A 14,982-nucleotide genomic window follows, 5' to 3' on the forward strand; every position below is an offset into this window, starting at 1 on the left:
TTAGCAGGCAAGTCTCAACTAATCTTTCAAACAGAATCTCAGGCAAAACTTCAACTCATCAGGTGGCAATAAAAAAATCCTCCACTAGTCGCACAAAGAACTATCTTCTCTCACTATTTTCAAGTTCAGAATTTTCACTGAAGAAAAGTATGCAACACATCTTATTTCCCAGGTAATGCTATCATCCCATCAACAAAAGAACTCTTTACCAGCAAAAGCAAGAATCATCCATAATGTATGAACAGATGTGGAGGACAAGCAAACTTATGTAGATACTTTAGCATTTAAATCTCCTATTAATACTGACACTCAAACACTTTTTCTTAAAAAAATACCTACCTGGTTTCCTATTATCAAATGAAACAACCTATGAAATGCTGCCTCCTTACTCACAAATATGCTATACTCACTCCAGAAAAAATGTTTTTTTCTGTAATCACCGGACTAAAACAAGACCAAAGAATAAGTCTGGGTCTCCTGCAGAAATAATCCAAGCCCTGAAAAAAAAAAAAAATTCATAAATCTTAGAAACATAACAAAGAAAGTGGGGCACTGACAATAAAGCAGCCTCTCTATGTCATCACTAGACTCCAGAATTTTTTTAGGTTTATCTCCCACCTCTCTCCTGCATCTGTAAATACTAAACCCACCCTTTCTACACCCCTGTGCACACCCCTTCCTTTCAACTTCTTTTCTATTAACAGTCAGAAGTAGCCAAGCTTTTATAATACATGCTAGGCGACGGACCTCCTGGCCCTGATAACTTCTTTCATAGTTTATTTGCCGTTGCCATGATCATCTTTTACAACCTCTTTTATCACATTTACAACCTCTGTTTATGTAATAATATAATGACCAAAGTCTGGAAACAAGCTATCATTACGCCCTTCCCAAATCTTCAAACCTTCCTTAGCACAGGACTTCAGTCCCACATCCATGTTTCCTGTATTTGGAAACCTGCTAGAAAAAAAATAGTTTACATTCAGTTATCTTTCTAAATAAATTAATATGGCGCTTACTATTCAGTTGCCTACACTATTTATGGTATGGTCACAGCACAATGCCTGCACTGTACTCCTCACTTAACTCATGAAAACAAAGAAAATTTTACAAGCACTATTCTAACTGAAGTATTTGAACTGCTAAACTATACCTTACTCATAGACTCTATCACTGCCATTGAAATCAGACCCAAAGCCCTTGAACAGTTTTAGCACTACCTCTCTCATAAATCAACTAATGTCAAAATAGGCCTCTCAATCTCTGGTGCAGTAAACTTATACAAAAGTGTCCCCCAAGGATCTGTCCCCTCTCCCTTTCTCTTACCCATCTTCATAGACAGGCTGCCCTCTGACCTTCCTCACCTGTCTACTATACTCTATGCCAAAGATATGGCTATCAACAGATCTTTATCCTCACCTGCCTCAGTACAATCAACTAGAAACTGGCCTCAACATTTTCTCTACTTGGCTCCAAGACAATGATCTCCTGCTTAACCTAAAAAAAAAACATGTTATTTGGACGCAAGTGAAAAATAAAATATTTTTCCTCTAACTGGTAACTGTTCTACAATGACAAGAACCCAAATGAAATAACAGACCACTTTCGCTGCCTTGAAGTCTGGCTAGATCTTCACCTAAACTTTCAGCACCACACATCTCTGATCAACGTTAAAATTTCCTTATTTTTTTGCTGAACCAGAAAAACCTCATACGTCCTCTCACCTGACGGAAGGCTTGCCATTAATAAGGGCATTCTACAAGCAAAATTAGAGTGTGCCCTTCCATTAATTTCATCATTCTCCAAATATAACCTAAGGGCTCCTAAGACCCTCTCAAACTGAATCTGTAAATGTATTACCTTAACCCCAAAAACAGAATACCACTGTCAATCACTCATAAAAGTCAAGCGGATCCATATAAAATAATAATAATTCCAAGTTTGTAATGTGCTTTCTTGTTTTCGAACTCCTTGACAAAGACTCATTCTTTGCTCTTATTACTTTATGTATATTTACCAAGGTAGTTCCCTGATCTCAAAGGACCATTTTCAGACACAGTCTGGTTGAATCCAATTACAATGATAAGAAACAAGACAAATGAATCAGAGATGGTCATTTGTTGTGACTTGAAAAGGACAAATAATGTTAATCTGACTTTATCCTCCTGACTTGCCCCAGCTTATATGTATCTTAGGTTAGTTGGACATGAGAGGTCACATGGTTTGCCCATGAGCTGTGTTGACTTGTACAGGCTTGGATGGAACTTAAAAAGAAACTGGTGGGCAGGCATTTTTGAGGACAAGTTTAGTCAGGATCAACATTATGCTGTTTACCAGACAAATACTTCACTTAAGAAGGCCTCTTCTCTGTACAGTGAAATCTCAGATCCATAGAACCAACCAGCTGTACTCTTCCTAGTGTCTGGTAGGTTGTGAAGACCAGCATGCTTGACAATTCAGGGAGTATATACTTCAAATTATTATGAGGAAATTCTACAGTTCTTTCTGAATAGGTTTGCTAATATAAGGCAGTCCCCTGTCACAGAGTTGTTCACGGGGGCTGGGGTAAGATTATCTGGCATTTGTTGGTCTGAGTTTAACCAAGTGGACTATCATGCTGTCATGAAGATTGTTTCTGCTGAGCATCTTATATACTATGGATTGGACCCAGGCCCTGCAAAGTTCTTTCCTGTCCTGAGATCAGAGATATTCCCTCCATCCCTTGAGATGGCCATGGTTGCCCCTCTTCTCAGAAGAACAGCATTGTGTCCAAACTGTCTGGAGAATTACTGCCCAGTTTTTAATTTCTCATTTATTAGGAAGACTACTGAGAAGTTTGTGTACACACAGACGTGTTATTATTTCTTTTGATCACTAACTTACGTCCCTGTCAATCTAGTTTTTGGCTATGGCAAAACACTGAGATGAGTGTTTAATGACATCCTTAAGGCAAGTGATCAACAAATGTATTAATCTTGGTTCTATTTGATCTCTTGACAGTGTTTGATACCACAGACCATGAGATCCTTCTTAGCCACTTGACATTTCATTGTTGATTTCTGGGCATGTACTGGAATGTTTCCCTCCTTACCTCTTCAGTCAACCCAGAGGGTGATGTTTGAGGTTAACTTTTTCAGGGTTTCCCTCTTAACTGCAGTGTGGTCTAGGGTTCTATTTTGGCTCCACTGTTATTCACAGTATGCATTTTACCACAAAATAAGGGTCATTATGAGGAGATGCATTTACTATCAGTCATATGATACTCAGTTATAAGTCTCCTTCTTCACAAGATCAGATATTTCATATTATTACTCTTAAGAACTATTTGGGTTCAACTGAACTGATTAATCCTGAATCAGATTAAGTTCAACTTGGCTAAGAACATGGACATGCTGATGCATGCCAGTGTTCATTCACCACATCTTCCTTTGCTCTTGCTTTTAATACTATACAATGGAAATACATTTGAATTTGAGTCTTGGTTCTATAATCTAGGTGTGGTTCTTGACAACAGGCTGACACAGAGAGACCAGGAATGAAGAGTTGTCAAGGCATCTCACTCTCATTTGAGGAACACCTCTCAGGTTCAGCATCTTAACATATGAGGAACGTATCTCAGATCAAACATCTTATACCTTCATTAGACCTGGCTAAGTTGGTTAATGCAATGGTTATTTCCCAACTGGATTAATGTAATAAACTTTACTTGAGCTTCAGGATAGTGACTTGGCACTTCTGCCGCTATGTTAATAACAGCTACTTCTCAGGTCAGTCATGTAAATTTGCTCTTTTAGCATCTGTACAAGCTTCCAGCCACTGTCAGATGTGTCTTTAAGAACTTGTCTTTCACCTACCATGCTCTTCACAGTCTAGGTTCTTCTTACCCTACCTTAAGGAGTAGCTGAAACACTCCTTTTTTGGTAAATGTTTCAGAACATCAGAGGATGGAATACTCATGGCAGAATTTATTTTCTTTACCTTGCCCTGGTCCTGTGGAATCAGCTATCATCCTTAATTTGGTTAAGTGAATCTCAAGAGTTCTTTCAGGTCATGTAAATTAAAATTTTCTCAGGAAGTTTAGAGACTCCAGTACAGGCATTTCTAAAACCTTTAGGTAGCTAAACTTATGAATTACTTCTATGTTAAGATTACTTTAGGGATTTTATTGCCTCTAAAACTCCTCTTTTCTCCATGTTTTCTTTTTAGGTAAGAAGCTTAGGTTTAAGTACTGGAACACTTTCAGAAAAAAAAAAACAATTAAAAAAATAAATAAAACTTTGTCAGAGTATATGAATTGCAGATGGACTAAAGTGGAGAAATCCAACAAATGTATTACTAGAATTACTATCTTCTTTTAATTCTATACTTAATCCAGTGCTTATATCCATGGTTTGATTTACCCATGCTGCTTAGTCTTACTGCAGCACCGAAATGTTAAGACAATCTTTTCATGACAATCTGATCTGTTCATTTGAATGGAACACTCAGGCCTTTCATTATTAACTTCAGTAGTGGTTAATTCTATTCTATTTTACTTTTCATTGTATCTATAACTTTTTATCTACTTTTTTATATTTATTCTTGGTATTTTATTATCTTTTTATTGTATGTCTTTCTTTTATTTCCTTTGTTTCCTCCTTATTTATGATTATATTTATTGTTACCAATACTGTGCATCCTGCTTATTTATAGTGCAAACTGTTTAGGTTTAAGCACTCTGATGAACTTGTCTTGAACTGAGGGAAATGCTATTTTAAATATGGATTTAAAGTTACATACTAGCAACTTTGAAAGTATCAAAGATTTTTCAGATGATAAACATATAGTGGCTCTATACACTTCAATCCTTGTCCACTTTAGGAGAACAATCATTTGGTTGACCAAAGTGCTATGAGAGCAAAAAAAAGATTGTTGTTCCATATCAAAATAAGACTATTGTTCTATATCAAAATATTAACTATTATTCAAGGAGATTCTCAAAAGGTGAAGCCATAAGTCAAACTACAGATATGTAGACTCTCCAACTGGTCCTCTCTTGAAAGCTATGGATACAATACCATTTGAAGAAATGTCTTAACAGTTTTAAGTCAGACAAAAAAAAAAAACAATTTTACAAGATTAATTAGAAATTATGGCAGTCGCAGAACTCTCAAGAAAACAAATCACACACTATAAGGAGAGAAAGAAATGAATATTTCAACAGTTGTGGTACAAATGGTACATGAAGTATAATCTTGCAAGAGCTACACAAAACAGAAAATCACATCCCTGGCAGACAATTTTCTACAATTAGCTAGCACATGGTCTGCATCGGACTGAGTACAGAGACACAGCAGCTGAACATGAAGGTAGAGTATTTACATAAGAAGAACACATCTCCCATGCCAGCTTCAGTGAACTGTCAGCCAAGATGATAGTTGGAGAGAGAATCTCTGGAAAGCAACACCATATTTTGCAATTAGCATGCAGCTTTAGTAAATGCAGTTTCAGTATAAAAGACAGGTAAGCGATGTTTCAGTGAATAACCTTCATGACAAAACACTAAAGGGCAAGATGTACAGAACTCACAGATTATCAAGAGAACATTTTACTGTGCGTCAAAATGATTTACAGAGCTAGAAATAGACAGGAAGCATTCACAGACTGGCTCCTAAAATAATGATAATAAATCTAGATGATACAAGACCTGGGAATCAAGGTTGAAGAGGTGTGTAAAACTGACGGACGGATTTCACAGTGAAGTGTGATGTATATTTTCTGGACAACAGTTGAGTTCAGTCTTTGAGTCAGTTCTTGTTTGAATTTGTTTCAGTTCATCACCATTGTCAATCAAGACAGCTTCAGATATATGACTTTATCAGTGCTGCTACCTCCAGTGTGATAAAACAGACTTGCCTAATCTTCTTACATTGCCATTCATTGCATTTGTTGTATTATTAAATGCTGCTAACCAAACTAGTTATGTCTTACTATAACATTCCATCTATGTTGTCGATGTTTATCTATTCCTGACTGACGGGTTAGGGTAACGATCCTCGGAACTGATCCAGCCGATGTATAGCATGTGCCAGCCAAAAAACTCTCAAGCTAAGAGTCTACCACAATGCCCATCTCTACATTACCTCAGATCGAGTTTGCTGCTCTTATAGAAAGACGAGTCAGCCGACTCTCTCTCACAGCAAAGTATATTCTTTGAGATATATAGTTTGCTCATCTTACTCTATTATTTTTAACTATCACAGTTTTTTTTATACCCTTGGTCTACCCTTTCTATTTGTGCGACTTTTTTTTCCCCTTATCCTTGTACAACTTGACATTTCTTGCTAGCGTTTCCCCTCTTTCCCTTCTCTTACTTTACCAATAGGTAATCTTTCCTACCACTGCTGGTAGGATCCCTTTTTCTGTTTGCGTGTGATTGTGTCTTGGTTACAATGGCAGATAAGTCAAAATCTACAACTGGTTTCAAGCAGTGCCAAAAGTGCGGCAGAAAAATGCCGAACTCTGATGGCCATGACAATTGTGTACACTGTTTGGGTGCTTTGCATCTTGATGTAGAGTGTTCTGTCTGCCAGGTTTTAGTACTAGAGCCCTGGTAGAAAGCAGAAACAAGCTCATTCTTAAAGGGCTCCTTAAGGCACCCTTTGAAATAGAAGAAGCATGGCTCAAAGTCTAGTCGTTCGGTGCCCACATCTCCATCCATAAAAAACATAAATATTCTTCTGCTAGATCTACTTCGGAACCCAACTCAAAGGGCCCCAAAATTTTGGAAATGAACTGAGTCCTTGGCACCAACTACTACCTCAGTGCCATCAACACCTGTCACAACACCAATTACTACTCCAGTGTTGGCACCGGCTTCATTAGTTACCATGTCAGTACCGACATCTCCTACGGCTTTGCAGCCCCTACCTTCTGTCCTGGTGCCGAAGACCAAGATTTTCTATACACCCAGGACTAGATATTCTCCATCTATTGACCCCTTTTTGGGTCAGCTCCCTAGCCCCTTCATAAAGAGACCTGAATCCCCCTCTAGATTGTCCGTTCTCTCCACCAGAAGTCTTTCCGAAATTGACATAGTGAGACTGGTGGGCCAGCTTCTGACAGCTAGGGGTTTCCCTCTTTCTTCTTCTCAGCCCCCCCCCCTCCTTCCTGGTCCAGGGGAATTCTCCCCCAGTACTCCTACATATATTCCTCCTCGGAGGCTTTAGATCTGTCGACTTAAAAGTTCCTAGGTGTTTACTAGGCTAACGACCACAAGGGCCTTTTTAAGCCTAGCTGTGCATCCCAAATCTCTGACGAGTTTGGATACCCTTGATAAGTGTAAGCATGGGCCTGGAAGATGAACCATTTACAGGCTACCTGTTTGCATCAGAGACATAGGTGCCAAACCATGGATGAATTTCCAGTTTCCCATCCAATTGTCCAAGCTGCACTTGAATTGGATTAGGGAGGAACTCTGCTTCACATGACTCCAATGAACTCCAACCACACAGACTCCAATGGTCTCAGCGCTGACAACATCTGTCTTTGGTTCCGGACACGGCTTTGACTCCCTCGGTGCCATTAGAACCAATGGGTCCCTGGGATCAGCCCTCCGCTTTTGGATCAGGAGGTTTGAGTCGACTCCTGTGTTTTACTCACAGCCATCCTTACCACATTGGTCTGAGCTGGCTGGGGGGCCTTTCCTTGACTCCAGCTTTGGAGGTGGGTCTCTTGGGTTGGGGTGTGACCCCGGTTCTAAGTTTGTCTGTCTTGCTTCTGGGCTCCCATCCCTCCATGGGGGGGGCTGCCTTCCTGGCTATGGAGAGGGCTTTGGCCACTGCTACTTCTCAGGTGGCTCCTGTGTTACCAGAGTCTCAGCCCTTGACCCCTGCCTTTCTGGAGCTTACACCAACCTCTGTACCCAGACAGCAAGCTCAAAGGATGCAAGAGTTATGGCCCAAAGACCACACTTCTTCCAAGTCCTCTTCAGATATTCCCACTGAAGAGCCTCCGCGGAAGAAATTGCATAAGAGGAAACACCTGGACTCCCCTGAAGAGTCTGTCACGAAGGACACACATTTTGATGAGGGGGAGGGTTCCCCCCGGTCACCCCAAAAGACATGTCCTTTGGAGACATCCTGGAAATCCTTAAACCGAGGGGTAACTGGAAGTCCAAAGACCCTTCCTCTGAGGAGTCTGTGTACTTGCAGGCCTTTGAGGAGTGAGAAAATGTTCAAGAAGTCCCAGAGGTCTTTCCAGGACACACGTGGTGCAGAATCGCCTTGGGGCAGGGGGGGGGGTTCAAATGGAAGATGCCATCCTAGTGGCAGAGGTGGCTCGCAGAACCATCCAGAGATTCCTTCTCTGGCCAACCCTATCAGCGTTCCTGAAAGGAGGGCCAATTGCTTACCTCTGGAAGCAGTCAGGGAAGATTTTCTTTGCACCCAGCAGCCTGGCAACAAATAATGACAGATACCTGGGTGCTAGAGGTTACCTTACCCCTTTCACTCTTTATCCAAGAACTCGAATGAGACTCCCCATGTTCCACCTAGTCAAAGAAACCAAGCAGCCTTAAAGCTGCTAAAAAAAATAGTCATCCAAGAAGTCCCACCAGAACAGATAGGATCCGGATTTTACTCAAGGTTCTTTTTAATAGCAAAAAAGACAGGGGACTGAATACCAATTCTGGATCTCAGCATTCTAAACAAATTTGTTCAATAGTCCAAATTATGGATGGTCACAGTTCAGTCAATACCTCCCTTTCTAGAGAAAAATGACTGGATGTGCTCTATAGACCTTCACGATACGTATTAACGCATAAAAATGGATAAATGCTCAAGACAGTTCCTCCACTAATGGCTAGGAGCCACTCACTATTAGTTCAGGGTGATGCCCTTTAGTCTCAACACATCCCCCAGGGTGTTCACTAAATGTATGGCAGCAATAACAGCTCACTTGAGACTGCATATAGCCATTTCTTATGATATTCTTCACTGTTTGGATAGCTCTTCCAACTATCCCTGCTCAACACAACCTAATGGATTTGCCATTACATGGTTGAACTCCCACTCTTGAGCGAATGTTCCGAATTCTAGTCTTGATTTTTATGCTGCAGACCAGTTTCAGACATGATAACATTCCAAGCCATCTGGCTTGCAAAAATATACTTTAATGAACTAATCACACGTGTGCTTGCTGTGTCTGTCAGACTGGTTATTTCAGAGCTTGAAATAATCTATACATATAAAACATATACTTCTTTGAACTGGAACAAATCAATGTTCACACATGCATGGAGAAAAATGCTTTTCACCAACAGAAAGAGCACAGATTATATCAGCATCTCTCCTGTTGTGCTGTTATGGTATGCAAAGAAGATGGCAGAATTCTGTACTTCTCATTCCGCCTAGCTCAGCAATCCTACCCAATGCATTTTATCTCTCACTCTTACTTTGCAATTTACAATTCCCTGATGTGTTTTATCATCATCAATCTCCCTTTTTCCATTTTCTACATAGGCTTGGTCTGTCACATCAGCTGCTACCATCCATCTCAATGCACAGCCACTCTCTTACCATCTTCAAGAGTAATAAATCACTGTCAAGTCTGTCAATCCATCCATCTATTTACTGGACATGCTCATTACCTCTCGCCTTCTTCCTCTCACTCAAATCTTCTTCACCAAATCGCATCCTGCTTTCACTATAATCTCTTCTCTTTGAACTTCTCTGCAAATGGAGCTACTTTGACTTCTATTCTAATGTCATTCCTTCATCTGTATGCATTGTACCATTTGTTTCAAGCATATTATATGTCACCTCTAGCTTCCTCTGCTGCTCTGTCTTCACTATCCAGAAGTCTGTATAATACAGAAGAACTGGTCACACCACTGTTTTGTATGCCTTACCTTTCAGCTTCTTTGTCATTCTTCTGTCTCACACAGCCCCTGACATCCTGTGACCAGTTGGCTGCAGCACTTCTGTTTCTGGTTTAGACCTCTTCATTCAGACTTCCATTCTGTTCAACCATCCCTCCCAGATAAAAGGATCTGTTAGCCTGTTCCACTATTTTCCCTACTACCTCAATTTTCAACTTCTTTTGATTTCACCAGTTACTTCCATGACAACCATCTTTTCTACACTCAGATTCAACACATATGCCTTTAGTTTTCCATTTTACTCCCCTATCATTTGCTGAAGTGCTTGCTATGAGGCTGTTTGCAATGCAACTTCATCTGCTGGCTAAAATAGTACATCAGTAGTATGAAGAGCAGTAGGCAGACATGTGAACTCCCAATTCTCACTGGAAATCCCTCTATGAACATTGTTTATATTTGTGTCATTGGATCCTTGTACACTGCCTGCACTAATTCTACCAATGTTTCTGGATCTTCAAACCATTACAGGACTGCCCATATTAGCTTTCTTGGGGCCTTGTCAAATGCTTTCTCCAATTCTAGGAAAAGGAACACCCAGTTAGCCTCCTTCCTCATATCCAGCTTCTTCCCCACTGTCTGTCACACTGCAAACAGCACATTTGATTGTGCTGCATCCTGAACTGAATCTAAAATGCTCATCTCTCAGTTTATTTCTACTACTCTGCCTGTTCATTTATCAATCTCCCTCTGCAGAGTGGCAAAACTTGACACCTCTGTACTGTCTACTGTAGTGAATGCCACATTTGTTTTTGTAAACTAGCACTAGAATGCTTATTCTTCAGTTATCTGGGATAATTTTTTCTCTCCAGTCTGCTCTAAGTACCCTCAGGAGCAGTCTCCCCCTTAACTCACCCAGTATCTTGATCACACCTACTGTGCCCTCATCTGAGCCTGCTGATTTCATTGAATTCATTTTCTTAGTTATGTTCTTACTTCTATTTGATTGGGCTTTTCTTCATCTCTGACTGTAAGCTGTGTGCGGGATGTTCTTTATTCAGAATCCTTCCATCTGCCTTTGAAGTCATGTGGTCTGGTAAACAGGTTGTTGCTGGCATCCCTTATGAATGGTGTCTAATAACTGTTCTCTTTATCTTTCTGTCTCTAGTTTGCAACCTGATAGATATTCTTTGTGTCATCTGCAGAGTCACTTTGCAGAAACTGGTAGAGTGGCACTGATGTCTTGTTCTTTGCTTTTATAACTGTTCTTTTCGCCAATCAGTATTCCCTCTTAGCCTGTTCCATCTTTTCTATCTCCTACTTTTTCTAGCACTCTTTCCTACTTTTAATAACTACATGGACTTCTGCATTTCATCACCAACTCTCCCTATACACCATACTTCCATTCTTGGGTAGGCAACTTATTTGTTGATAGTCTTCACGTATGTTGTTTTGAGATACTACCATATTTCTTTGACTCCTCCTATTTCCTCTTCTTCCTGAGGTGCAAGATTCCTGAGAATTTTCTTGAAATCTTGTGCTTCAGCTTAGTTTCTGTTGACTTTAGAGCCTTCTCTGACTACTGCTTACATCTGATTATGGCCAGCAGTTGTTTAGACTGTGGGCCAACTATTTCACTAGGGATGACTTTCCAATCACTAATTCTACCTCAGTGCTCTCTTCTTACTAGGAGAAAGTATACCTGCATGTTGGCCACTAAAGTATGTGATCTTGTCATTCTCACACTCTCTCTCTCTTTTTCACTTTCTGAAACATGTGTTAATCATCAAGCCATTTGCCAGACAGAAGGCTAGAATGGTATCTCCTTCTTTATTCCTGTTGCCCCACCCACTGGGACCCAGGCAGTCCTCATTTTCTCTTCTGTCTACCCTGATATGAGTATTCATGTCTCCCATATCAACACCAACTCATGCTGCCCTAAGTTATCTAGTAGTCCATGCAAACACTGCTGAATATACTCTTTCTCATCATTACAACACTGTAGCAAGGCATTGGCTGAGATTATAAATACTGACCTGTCTTTACACCCTCAGTCTGACTGCCATGAGTTTCTCACTAATTCTGATGACATCCCCTCACTGTCCTCAGAACACTTGCCCTCACCACAATTCTCGAACCATTTCTAATCTGTCCTCTCAGTGAGCAGTAGACTCTGGATCCCAAGCCAATTGGCTTTGCTGTACTGTCCTTCAACCTTGTCTCCTGTGTGCATAAGATGTCCAGTTGCCCCCTTACCACCATGCCATTCACTTCCAAGCTGTGATTCCTTCCATACAGCCTTTTAAATTTTTTATAACCAACAAGAACCTCATTCAATTTCTTTGACTTCACTTTCCTTAGTGTTGTGCCTACTTCTACTAGAAAAAATATTCAGTGCAACAATCCATGGTTTATTTTGGCAGGTTGATTAGTTTTATATCCAGCTGTTGATCAAATGAACTACCCCAAGTACCCAAGCTGGACAACTGGACATAGGCCTACCAGTAGTTTACTGACCCAAGGTTGCTGGTCTTTATGATAGGCACACACTGGCCATTAGTGGCATATCGATCCTTCCCACAGTTACCATGGACCCTCTTGTAGTAGGCCTCAACAAACTTACCGTCGGCAGATAACCATGCCCAATTTTGGTGGCATAAGTCATGACCAATTCATTTAGAGGGACTTAGACACAGTGAAGTGGCTAGCCAAGACGGGGTGTGAAATCTACGGTCCATGTTCTCATATCTAGAGGCTACTGTGCACCACAATTTTTAAATACCTTTATTGAATTCTCACTTGTGACATAGGCAAACTTACATTTATATAAAAGTAATTAAAAAACACATTAACAAGTTCACCTCTACAAACATTATACACCACATACATTGTACTATACAATATAATTAACCCAAAATAACATAAATTGTTTAATTTCTGCCTTCTCTTAAATTTCATTCCTCCTCCAAAACATTTTTTGCATGTATTGTTCCTATAATTTTCATTTATATTTCTATGAAATTTACTTTACCCTTTTCTAAAGATCCTACTTCCTGTTCTTTTACCTCTGCTACAATATGTACTACTTCAAGTACAGTTGGTTTAGACTTTAATTTCCATTTTCTAGTAATTGCTTTTTTGGCAACCACCAGAATTACACTTAACAAAGCCTTACTATATGTCGACAATTCAGATCCTGTATCCCAACTCAAAAAAATAATTTCCTTAGTTGCACTCATTTGCTTGCCCAGTACTTCTGACGGAGTACTCTGTAGGGAATTTTTAAAGTCTGCCAGCTCACTAAACTCTGAGAACATATACTCTTGGATAACTCTTTTTTCCGTATTACACCTCCAACATTTGAGCACTCTACTAAAAATGCTAGCACTTAAAATGTGTGCTGACAAGCCAGAAAAAAAAGACCAAAATATAGAACAGTAAATTTCAAAAATCACTCTTCTGCTTTAAATTTATTTTTGCAGAGGGGACAAGCTCCCCCTACACCCGCAAACTTACACATAATTCTAAGATCACCATACCTCAGAGAAAAGGGAATATTCAGAGAAATGGCATCTCAGACTTAGTATATGTAATACATTATTTTGCCTATTCAGTCTGGGACTCGCTCTAGAGGGTTCTGACATTTCAAATGGTTATCCAACATTTGCCTTCTACCTGAGGAAAAATTCTTTGGAGTCCACTTGGTGTATAAAAGTACCTGTGCAATCACTTCCAAGCAAAAATCCTAAACCTTCTAGATTGTGTTGCATATTTGGGAACCACACATATGTCCTCCCATTGTTTCTTCATGAATTGTTTATCTAATCTTTCTTCCCAATCTTTTCTGTCCTCCTCTGATTGATTCTTTTAGTTATTGTGCAATATTTTATATGCCCTACTAATCATCCATTTTTTCACAGCAGCTTCTGTAGATTCAACGAAAAATTCAACCAGTGCAGGTCTTTCATTTATTAATTTATTTGTTTATTGACATTTGATTACCGGGAATGTCCAACTAGGTAGCAGCCCATTTTCAGTAAGGTCCTGGGGGAAAGCTCCAAAATATTACAAAACGTTTTATAACAATAGCTTTGCAATCTTTAAAAATAACACAAAAAAACGAGTTTAAATAATTATTCCAAATTAGACATAATATAAAAACATTGGTTACGAATACATATAAGTTATATGATAATAATTTAATATTTAGAGAAATTAAAGGAAAATTAGAATAATGTAAACAGGAACTGCAATATGAAGTGAGTGAAAAGCAGGATTATTGTATATTTAGAGTGAAAATCAGGGGAGAGAAATTGACGGAAGTATGGAAGTAAGTGAAAAAGGGAGAGTAAGGAGGTGTAAGGTATGAATAGGTATTGTTCACCTTTAGGGATATAGTTTATTCTGGTTTTGAGCATTTACAATTCCCCTATCCCTTTCTCTTTGCCTATACTCTGATATCAATCCCTGATAGGGAAGGCAATCTCTGTCTTTCAGCTCAAATGTCTTCCTGGCCTCTTCCCACTCTGTTACCTTTCCGTCTCTAATTATTTGTTTCCAATACCTTGGCTCCTTTGCCAGCTTCCTCCAGTAAATTCTAGCCCCCCCTCCTACTTTCTGTACTCCTAATTGCAATCATCCCTATCAGAGTCTCCTTTGTCCATTCCGATGTAGCTTAGTTTTTAGTACACATTTTGCTACTTTATGAATATAATATTCTACATGACTGTTAATTATTTTCCATAAGGATCTGCGACCAAAATCCCACTCTTTCCTTATTTCTTGAAATACCCCCACACACACACACACACACACACACACACACACACACACACACACACACACACTTTGTCATCATTCCTTTCCATTTTAAACTGTAGCTTTCTCTTGTCTTATGTTTAAGGGCCTTAACTGTGTTGGAAGGATCAATTTTCCGACTTGACTCTGGCCCTCTTCTCCTCCCAGATAAAATCCTTCAACTGTTTATTAATTACTATCCACAACTTCTCCTCTTGTTAATAAAAATATGCCTGACCTGTGTATAAAGATACAGGGACTGAAAACATTTCTGCTGCTTGTATCTTGCTATCCATATCTATAGGCATGAGCTTCCAGTTTATCCATTT

At 39.5% G+C, this 14,982-nt stretch overlaps 1 protein-coding gene across 1 annotated transcript in view; it reads right to left on the reverse strand.

Annotated features, from left to right (window-relative positions):
- Positions 1-14,982, reverse strand: part of PHYH (phytanoyl-CoA 2-hydroxylase) — a 930,440-nt gene that overhangs the window by 440,993 nt on the left and 474,465 nt on the right. The window lies entirely within an intron of this gene.

Source organism: Protopterus annectens, chromosome 11.part0 (assembly GCF_019279795.1).
Source record: "Protopterus annectens isolate FY-2018-M chromosome 11.part0, PAN1.0, whole genome shotgun sequence".
In the NCBI taxonomy this organism is placed as follows: domain Eukaryota; kingdom Metazoa; phylum Chordata; order Ceratodontiformes; family Protopteridae; genus Protopterus; species Protopterus annectens.